The sequence below is a fragment of the Alosa sapidissima genome, chromosome 3, assembly GCF_018492685.1.
Source record: "Alosa sapidissima isolate fAloSap1 chromosome 3, fAloSap1.pri, whole genome shotgun sequence".
NCBI lineage: Eukaryota > Metazoa > Chordata > Actinopteri > Clupeiformes > Clupeidae > Alosa > Alosa sapidissima.
Window position 1 is genome coordinate 40,860,682 of NC_055959.1, and position 9,564 is coordinate 40,870,245.

The 9,564-nt window shown below is 41.1% G+C and overlaps 1 long non-coding RNA gene across 1 annotated transcript; it reads left to right on the plus strand.

The window, feature by feature from the left end:
* The first annotated feature begins 887 nt into the window (after positions 1–887).
* Positions 888–9,564, plus strand: LOC121705472. Its single transcript, XR_006030804.1, has 4 exons — positions 888–928; positions 1,572–1,674; positions 1,816–1,870; positions 9,407–9,564. It is a non-coding gene; the product is annotated as an uncharacterized LOC121705472 (long non-coding RNA).

Sequence of the window (9,564 nt, forward strand, 5' to 3'; positions counted from 1 at the left end):
AGGCATACGTCTAGAAAGTTAGGTGTATGTTAGTACTTCTGAGTGTGGAGATTTCGTGCTCCGAGTTGGAGAGAGAACTCATTTTGAGAAAACAGATTCGTTGCTGATACAAAGGAAGTGTCCATATATGGATCACATCGCGTGATATAGGAAAAACAGAGCTTTCCAACGGTACTACACATGATATGTTTTGGATCACGGTTGTGGGAGTGCATGCAAGGTTAGAATGCTAACTTTTGCTGAATTTAGGAGAAATATACAGGCGCAAGTAGACACAATATAATGAAATAACACCTAAATGAGTAAATCGGACTTTTTTGTTGTAGTAGTGTGATAAAATACATGCTAAGGTAACAAACTAGCTCAAAATCTCGAAATTGACCAGTGCATGAAAAAATTATGTTTTCACCTGCCGTGTCTCTCCTTAAAGCTACATTGTGTAATTTTTTTAGTTAATTCTTAGCAAAAACCCCTTTGTTCTTTCAAAAACATGTGCTCATCCATGTGTAATTATTTCCACCTACTAATCAAAGTATTCTTGTAAGTGTAGAATCTGCTATTCGGAATACATACACGAGAGTCGCGCGAATGGCTGAATCCATGTTGCGCCTCCATCTTTGAAATACATTCGCCAACGAGGGACATTCCTGGAAATTCGAGCTCCGCCTTTCGCGCTTGTAGGGAACACTTTGCCTGATTTGTCTACTCGCGACTGCCGGCAGATTTGAAAGTCTGCTGAAGATGGAGGATTACACCTATTCTCGAGGACATGAAAAGGAGTCGCCAAGGAAGCGAAAAAGATAATTAAAACGACGACAGGGAAAAACAACAGACCAAGTCAATATTGGAGTGGCTTTTCCAAGATGGAAAGAGCTCGGAGCAAGGATTTTAAAAGGGACGGCGAAGTTGCCTGCTTTCTTCTCGACAGGTAATTCGGCCTGTTCGTGTAAACCTATACAGTTTATTGTGTAAATTCTAAGTTTTATAGTTGCTTGGCTAACTATAGCATGGTTGTGCATAACGCTAGAACGACGTCTGGGATACTTTTCCTCGCGTCGATGAAAAAGGCTAGGCTACGTTGTAACATAAATCTGCTATGACGGATCACAGGCAAAGGGCACTGTAAATTGTAGTTATTTTTCATTGCTTTTGCTTTGTAGCCTAAATGTATCCTAATCTGATAATGCTAGGGTAGCCAATTCCAAGGGTGACGTTCACATCCTGAGGCCTGTCCTGTAGTCTTATTAATTGTAGACGTAGTCTATACTAAATTGTCTAAAGGGAAAGTTTTTCACCATATGAGTGTAGCCTACACCTCAGAATGGGGGAAGGGTAGACTAGTCCATTACACTTGTGAATGGAGCAAGGTAGACCAGCCAGCCCATTGAGACCGCTCAATGAGGGTCAAAGTCATTATCATGCAGAACAATAAAATACGGACAGAACTGCTTTGATTGAACTTTAGTCAATGCATCTACCAAAATAAATCTTTCTTCACGGTCATAAAATGAATGCACTTTGTTTGTGGTTTAAGTGAGACATTCTAACATGTACTGCTCTGTTTTCTCCAGCTATGAGAGAGAACTGAGAGCAGTCACATCAACATCAATGAAGGGAAAGCCCTCTAGTATTAACTACTCCAGAAGTGTCCAGCATTTCTAGTGGGACAGACAGGTCAGTCACTGAATGAAAACAATTGTGTTGATTCTACGTGAATGTTGTTTGATAATAACTGAAAGTATATTTTTAATAACTTGGCGTTTACCATTTTATGTACGGTCATATGTTGTGAAACACTCTGCTTATTCATTTCAGATGAGCATCTTGGCGCAATTGCAGAAGCCCCTGAAATTGCGAACCTTGAACAGAGGTAACCCATCAATGCTCATAATGTCTATACGGGTCATTCCTAGCAAATGGTTCCATTTGTGTCCCCATGATATAATCACATATAAGTTGTGAAAAAATGGGTTAATACTTATTTTTTCAAGCTTTCTTACTAAATGAAACCCTTCTCCACCACATAATACAACTTTTATGCCATCAGGGTTTATTAACACTTAAATAATTACTCTGACTGTGGTACAAGCACTCTAAAATGCCATGTCCCCAGTCAGTTTTTTTAAACTTCAGTTGCAAATATAAGTAATAAAAATCAAATAATTTTTATGTTTTTAACTATAATTGCAAATAACTATTGATAATACATCTCACCACATGCTGTTTGTTAAATTTAAAATATATTTTAATATTGAAAATCTTGAAATATGGTCTGTCCCTGAGTTCACTGTCCCCCCGCGTTACTTTGATGAAAATCCTTCTGGACACGCCCCCTGACTGTTCCTTTAGTCACCTGACACTCAGGAAGTAGGATTCATTTTTGGAGGGAAAGCAACTACAAGGAGCAGAGTGAGTATCTCTCTTTAATCAACACTTTTTTAAGGTTTTAGAGTGGCTTACTAATGCGGGCAAGCATAACATGTCCCCTACGTTACTCAGATTTATATTGGAAACTGATATTTTTTTGTGATTTTGAAGATATAGCTAATTAATATACACAAAATCTTCTTGTGTAGTCACCATGTGCTAGCCTGTTGTTCATTACATGAGTGAAAATGGCCGACTTTAGTATAATTTGTCCCCCCGCGTTACTGTCCCCTCCCGTTACTCTTGGCTGTACATAAAATAGGGTGACTTATTAGAGGGTTAGTTGATCAGTGTCTTTGACATGTATTTTTATGTTTTTTTATCATTACTTATATTATATTATTAATAAAAAAAAGATGAGTTTAAACAGTATGCATGTGTTTGTCAGGAAATGGCACCATTATCTGCAAAAGAAAAGCAGAGACGCTACAGGGCACGCCGGGATGCTGATCTAGAAAAGAGACAGGAACACCTCAGGAAAGAGAGGGATGGAGAAGGGACAGGAAAGAGAGGGATGGAGAGAAAGGAAGGAAAAAGAAAGTGAAAGAGAAAAAAAAGCACAGAGAGAAAAATGGCGAGAAAAGAAGAGATTGCAGAGAGCAGAGGGCGACAGGAAGTCCAGACAGTCCTCCAGGAAGTCCAGACAGTCCTCCAGGAAGTCCAGACAGTCCTCCAGGGCGACATTGCAGTCGATGTTCACTCCTCCAGGAAGTCCAGACAGTCCTCCAGAGCGACATTGCAGCCGATGTTCACTCCTCCAGGAAGTCCAGACAGTCCTCCAGGGCGACATTGCAGTCGATGTTCACTCCTCCAGGAAGTCCAGACAGTCCTCCAGGGCGACATTGCAGTCGATGTTCACTCCTCCAGGAAGTCCAGACAGTCCTCCAGGGCGACATTGCAGTCGATGTTCACTCCTCCAGGAAGTCCAGACAGTCCTCCAGGGCGACATTGCAGTCGATGTTCACTCCTCCAGGAAGTCCAGACAGTCCTCCAGAGCGACATTGCAGCCGATGTTCACTCCTCCAGGAAGTCCAGACAGTCCTCCAGAGCCAGGACCAGGGCCTTCAAGGTTAGAAGAAAGTTGATTATTCAACTCAATGTGGATTAGGTAGAATCTGGATTTGAATAAACATATAGGCTAGATGATTTGCCTACTGTGCAAGTGTGTGTGTGTGTGTGTGTGTGAGACATAATGAGAGACCAAGAGAGGGGTAGAGTGAGTGAGAAATAGAGGGAATGAAGTTAGAAACTCTTATGAGTGTGCCTAATAAATAGATGAAAAATATGCTGTAAATAGTCTATACAGAATCTCACTTGGATTAACTAATGGCCATTTATTCTAAATTGTTACTGACAGCAGAATGTGACATTATGCTTCCTGTGTTATAGACAATTTGTTGCTGGACGGAGGGCTGTCAAACAAGGGAGAAGGAGGCTTCGGGAACAGATTAAAAATCTAGAGGCCTTGGTGGAGAGGGAGGAGAGAAAAAAGGAAAACTACAAAAATCTAATCAGCAGTAAGAGCAGAATCGCCACGTTCTACAGTGGATGCACTGTTGCGCAAGCAGAGTGTGAACGACAGCATTAGAAGGAGGTTGATATTACATGAGTCAATAATTCAAGAAATAAGACATACCGTATTTTCCGGACTATAAGTCGCACTTTTTTTCAAAGTTTGGCTGGTCCTGCGACTTAGTCAGGTGCGACTTATATATGAAAAAAATTATATAATTGAACATGTTTTTAAATGTTAATTTATATTAACTGACATGAACCCTACATGAAACATTAGCGTCTACAGCCTCGAGAGAGCTCAAATGCACAAGTCCTGTGCACTTTCAGTCAGAGATTAGTGCTTGTGCTATGCCTGAAACACACGTGCATACTTAAATCCTCAAATGGCCGGGATTCTATTCATAGCCGGGCCTCAGATTCGACAAATAAAAGCCAGTATAATTTTGCTTCAATTTAACTTCAATTTAAAAGAGCTCTTCTTAATAATGTATATTGTTGGTTGGTTTAATATTGTTGCCAATGAAAAGTCATCATCCTACACCATGAGTCTCCAGCATGTTGCTCTCAAGCTACCAGTCACGCACGCAGCCCCTTTCTGAGCTAGAGGCTGAAGCAATAACCTACATTTAAACACAATTGTTGCTGCCAGGCATCAGCCTACGCATTTTATATAAAAAAAGTAAATCATGCATAATTTAAAAAATAAGTAAATGTAGGCTATCTTAGACCTCTTTGGCTATATGTAATAACGTTTTCTTCGCAGCACAGCACACGTTCCATGAATGAATGAAAGCGGATGCCTTATCTCGCAATAAGCGGATGGAAATCCCGACACTCTTTCATACATGAAACTTAATGAACCATTGCCATTGATAGCCTACCGGTATGCCGCTCCTATAGCGAAAAGTATAGGCCTATGTCTCACAGTAAAACGCAAAAAATAAAGGCCTATAGCTGACTCGAATAGCCTACAAGCCAAGGTCCAAATAAAGGTGCAGTGCTTTGCCCAGCCATATTTGAGGATTTACGATAGTCTGTCCCCTAAACATTCCTCACCCGTTATCTAGACATGATTGAAAACATTTGAAAACAGAACTCACTGCCATGTAATCGCTGTTTTGCTACTAATTATCTTTCACGTGAATATGCACAGAAAGTGAAAGTGGGCCTACTGCTCCGTGCCTGTAGCCGTCTGTTCACGTCCGCAATCGATTATAACGTTCCTCAAATGGAGAACACATCCATGTTCTCCCGTGTTGTATAGGCTGTCATGCTTCTGTGTTTGCAAAATTCCTGACGGTTCCTGATCGCTAAACGTTTGTTTTCCTTTCCTGTCGATAGCGGTTGATGTGGAAGCACCTGTAGGCTATAATTTGACTTTAGCGGTGACAAATCCTGCTGAGAGAGGGGGAGGCACCCCGAAAGTGGTTCTGCGCACGTGCGTGTGTGTGTCTCTGCATGGGGTTCAATTGAAGTCAGAGTTGGTCCGTCCAGTCAATAGTCCCATTCAGGCCGATCCATTATTAGATTAACGTCAGACAGCGCTGTAAAATGTGTGAGAATTTCTCGTGGCTAGAGTTGCGGGACTTTTATTAGTATGCTCAATACTTAGTAATAATTTGTGCGCAATACCCTGCAATCCTGCACTGAAATGTAGGCCCTGGTTTTAAATGTGCATCTTTTTTTTCTCTCGCTCTCTCCTAGGTGGCCAGTGAGCATTTGTTCTGTTGTCAGCTTGTGCCAAAATATCGTCCAACATGCTTGCTTGCATTGCATTCTCCACATTTTTAGCTAAATTTTCATGTACCACATCAGCATTTTTGTTCAGTGAATCTTTTGTAAATTGCTTTACAATAGCGTCGGGCCTATAGGCCTATGCCTGGCTTGCTTCAGTCATGTCTAAAACTGCATCTTTTTCTCTCTCATGAGCATTTAATCTGCTGCCAGCTTGTGACTCCACATTGCCCAAAATGCTTGATTGCATGTATTCTCAGCATTTTAAATACATTTTGGTGTACCACATGGTTTTTTTCTTTCAGTGAATTTTTTGCTTTGCAATTACCTTGCCCTCCTCTTGGCTGCCTTCACTCCTTCGTCTTCATTAACATTAATCTTTTTGGCCTCAATAATCCAGTTACATAGTCTCTGTTTTTGGTTTTGGATTTTGTGAAATACTTTTCTAAATAAATGCGACTTATATATGGTTTTTTCCTGTTCATGACGCATTTTTTGACTGATGCGACTTATACTCAGGAGCGACTTATAGTCCGGAAAATACGGTAAATATAAAAACTCCAAGAAGGACTGGGAGAGGCAGTTCATTGCAAGAACAGTCATGGGAGAGGCAGTTCATTGCAAGAACAGTCATGGGAAAGATCACAAAGAAATACTGGCTGCAGAGGGCAACACTGGGCTTTTCAAAAGAAGCAAAGAGCAGGTGGAGCCCCTGACCTTTGAGAGAAATAAGACCAATAGATTGTCAATTGAATGCAAACAGAAAGTAAAGGCTTTCTATTTAAGAGATGACGTCAGTCGAATGACAACAGGAAGAAAGCAAACTCTAACAAAAAACAAAAAGAAAGAACAAAAACGCCTGCTAACCGACACAATGAAAAAAATACATCAAAAGTTCCTTTCAGAAAACACACATAATATCTCGTATGCTAGTTTTTGCAACTTAAGACGATTTTGGGTTGTGGTGCCCAGAGAATCTGACCGTGAAACCTGCCAATGCAAAACCCACGAGAACTTACAGTTCATAGCAAACACTATGTACAGCCATGGTCTGTTGGCAGGAAAAAAACTTGAGGAGATCGTAGACTCAACAATGTGCAATCCCAAATCCAAACTCTGTGCATATGGTGAGTGTGAAGACTGTGTCTACACAACACCCACAATTCTGAGACCTCCTGGAAAACACAGAGATAGCCCTTACTCAATGGTCTCTGGAAGACAATACCAAAGTGGTCAGTGGAGAAGGGAAAAGATCAATGATCACTGTGAAGAAAACTGTGCAGATAACCGAAGAGGCTCTTGTAAGTGAATTCCATGATGATCATATTCAGATTTAGGCGGCATGTCTTTAATATCCGGTGGCAGTATGGAGCCTGCAGACAGGTCAGAGAAAGCTTAGGGAACAATGAATGTCTACTGCATGTCGTTTTTAGTGAGAACTACTCTTGCAAGTACTCTGAAGAAATACAGTCAGTCCATTTTGGAGGGTCGCACCAACAAGCAACCCTTCATACTGGAGTGCCGTGCACTGCAGCTGAAAAGTCTCCAGTAACTTTCTGCTCAATCTCCCCTTCCAGACGGCATGATCCCCCCCCCTGCCATCTGGGCCCATCTCAGTCCTGTGCTAGACATGGTGAGGGAACGATACCTGCCATCTGGGCCCATCTCAGTCCTGTGCTAGACATGGTGAGGGAACGATACCTGCCATCTGGGCCCATCTCAGTCCTGTGCTAGACATGGTGAGGGAACGATACCTGCCATCTGGGCCCATCTCAGTCCTGTGCTAGACATGGAGAGGGAACGATACCCTCTCATCAATCGCCTCTGTGTTCAGCGCTGGTCCAGCTACACAATATAGACAAAAGGGAAACTTTTACTTGATGTCGAAAGAGCCTTTTATGAAAGGCTTCAAAGATATCAGCTGGAACTTCTTTGAGGCCAACCATGGGAAGGGGGCTCCAGATGGAGTGGGGGGGGGGGGTGCCTGAAAAGATCCGCTGACCAGATTGTTCGCCAGGGAGTAGATATCCCAAATGCAGAGGTCATGTTCCACCAGCTGAAGAACATGGGCACATCAGCAAAACTTTTTTTGGTGGGAGAACAAGAGGTTGAGGGAAAAGTAAAGGAAATGAATGATGAGCCTGCCCTTGTTCCAGTCAAGGGAACAATGAAAATGCAAGTCAGGCAGACAGAGGTATACTGGATTGTGCATGCTATGGGCTGAAAGAGGTGAGCATGGTAGGAGAGACAACCCCACGTGTCCATGAAGAACCATCTCGACCTGAGGTCATTACCAGGGAACACGTTGGGCAGTGGTGCATTGTGAATTATGATGGCGATGCCTATCCCGGAGTTATTATGGAGGTTGAGGAAGATGTAAAAGTAAAATGCATGAACAAGAACGGCACAAATAAGTTCCGCTGGCCGACTCTACGAGACGACATTAGCTGGTATAGAGAGGATCAGATTGTGTGCTTCATGAAAGAGCCGCAACCTTTGAATAAGAGGTCCATGCAACTGGAGAAGACTGTGTGGAATTTCATTGAAAAACACCTGGGTTGCTGGTCCGCTTCATAAATTTGCAATATATGAATTAAAAAAATGTTTTTTATGATATTTCTTTATAGTGTAATACATTTCATGATTGAAGGTGGGGTGGGGGTGAGGTGAGTTGCCTTTCAAATATATTGTTGTTCAGGGGTTTTATGACCACCCATTTGTTCTTTTAAATGTTGTCCACCCCATTACCAACAGTGTTTTTGCTATATTCATGAAATAAAATCAATAAATGTTTTGCATATCTTTGTTGTTACTTGCAGAACAAGAACTGGCAAAATCCAATATCTTAAACATTTGACCAAATTCCATAGAATTTCCTATTTTCTTTTAAAACAATTGTGTGAACATTACCATCTAGTCTTAAATCAGAGCGTGTATTTTATATACAGTGTGTATTTATTAAAACTTTTTTTTAAATATATTTACAGGGGCAAGGTGAGGGACAGTTGAGCTCTCAGAAAATGTAAATATTATAATAACTGTCCATTAAAAACATTTATTAATAGAGATGAAAATGTCCAGTAACGCGGGGGGACATTTGTGTATACACATGTACAACAAATCTGATTAAAATTCTGATGTCATAACATCCTGAGCTGGCCCAATATATGTTTCTCATAGTTGAACATGTCCTTCATCAGATGAAATGATAAAATCAATGAAGATGTGAATTTTTTTTTTAGGCAAGGTTAACACCCTCAAATGGCACCATTTGCTAAGAATGACCCATACCCTAACCCTACATGACATTCTCTATTGTATATTGTCATGATATAAGCATTTATATATATATTTTACAAAGCCTACATGACATGAGCATCGTGGAGGATGTGGACGAAATTCAATGGTCTTGTTATGTGATGCACGTGCATGCCTTCATTGCTCCTTATGTGCCTTCATTGCTCCTTATGTGACCTTGCCTGCCTTCATTGCTCCTTATGTGCCTTCATTGCTCCTTATGTGCCTTCATTGCTCCTTATGTGACCTTGCCTGCCTTCATTGCTCCTTATGTGCCTTCATTGCTCCTTATGTGACCTTGCCTGCCTTCATTGTTCCTTATGTAACCTTGCCTGTAACTCAGTCTAGGTAAAGTAGCACTATACAGATTAATAACAATATGTTGAACTATAAAATGGTGTGTATGTCTAATGACACTGCATGTCTTCCACAGGATCAGCTTTCCAGGAGACTGCAAATTTAGAATGATGGCCCATGTTGCTTCAAAGGCACCATACAAAAAGGAAGGGTTCATCTGTAAATACCATAATTTGTTAATTTCTGTAAATAAATATATTGCAAATAACATTATTGCCCATGTTACTGTCATTT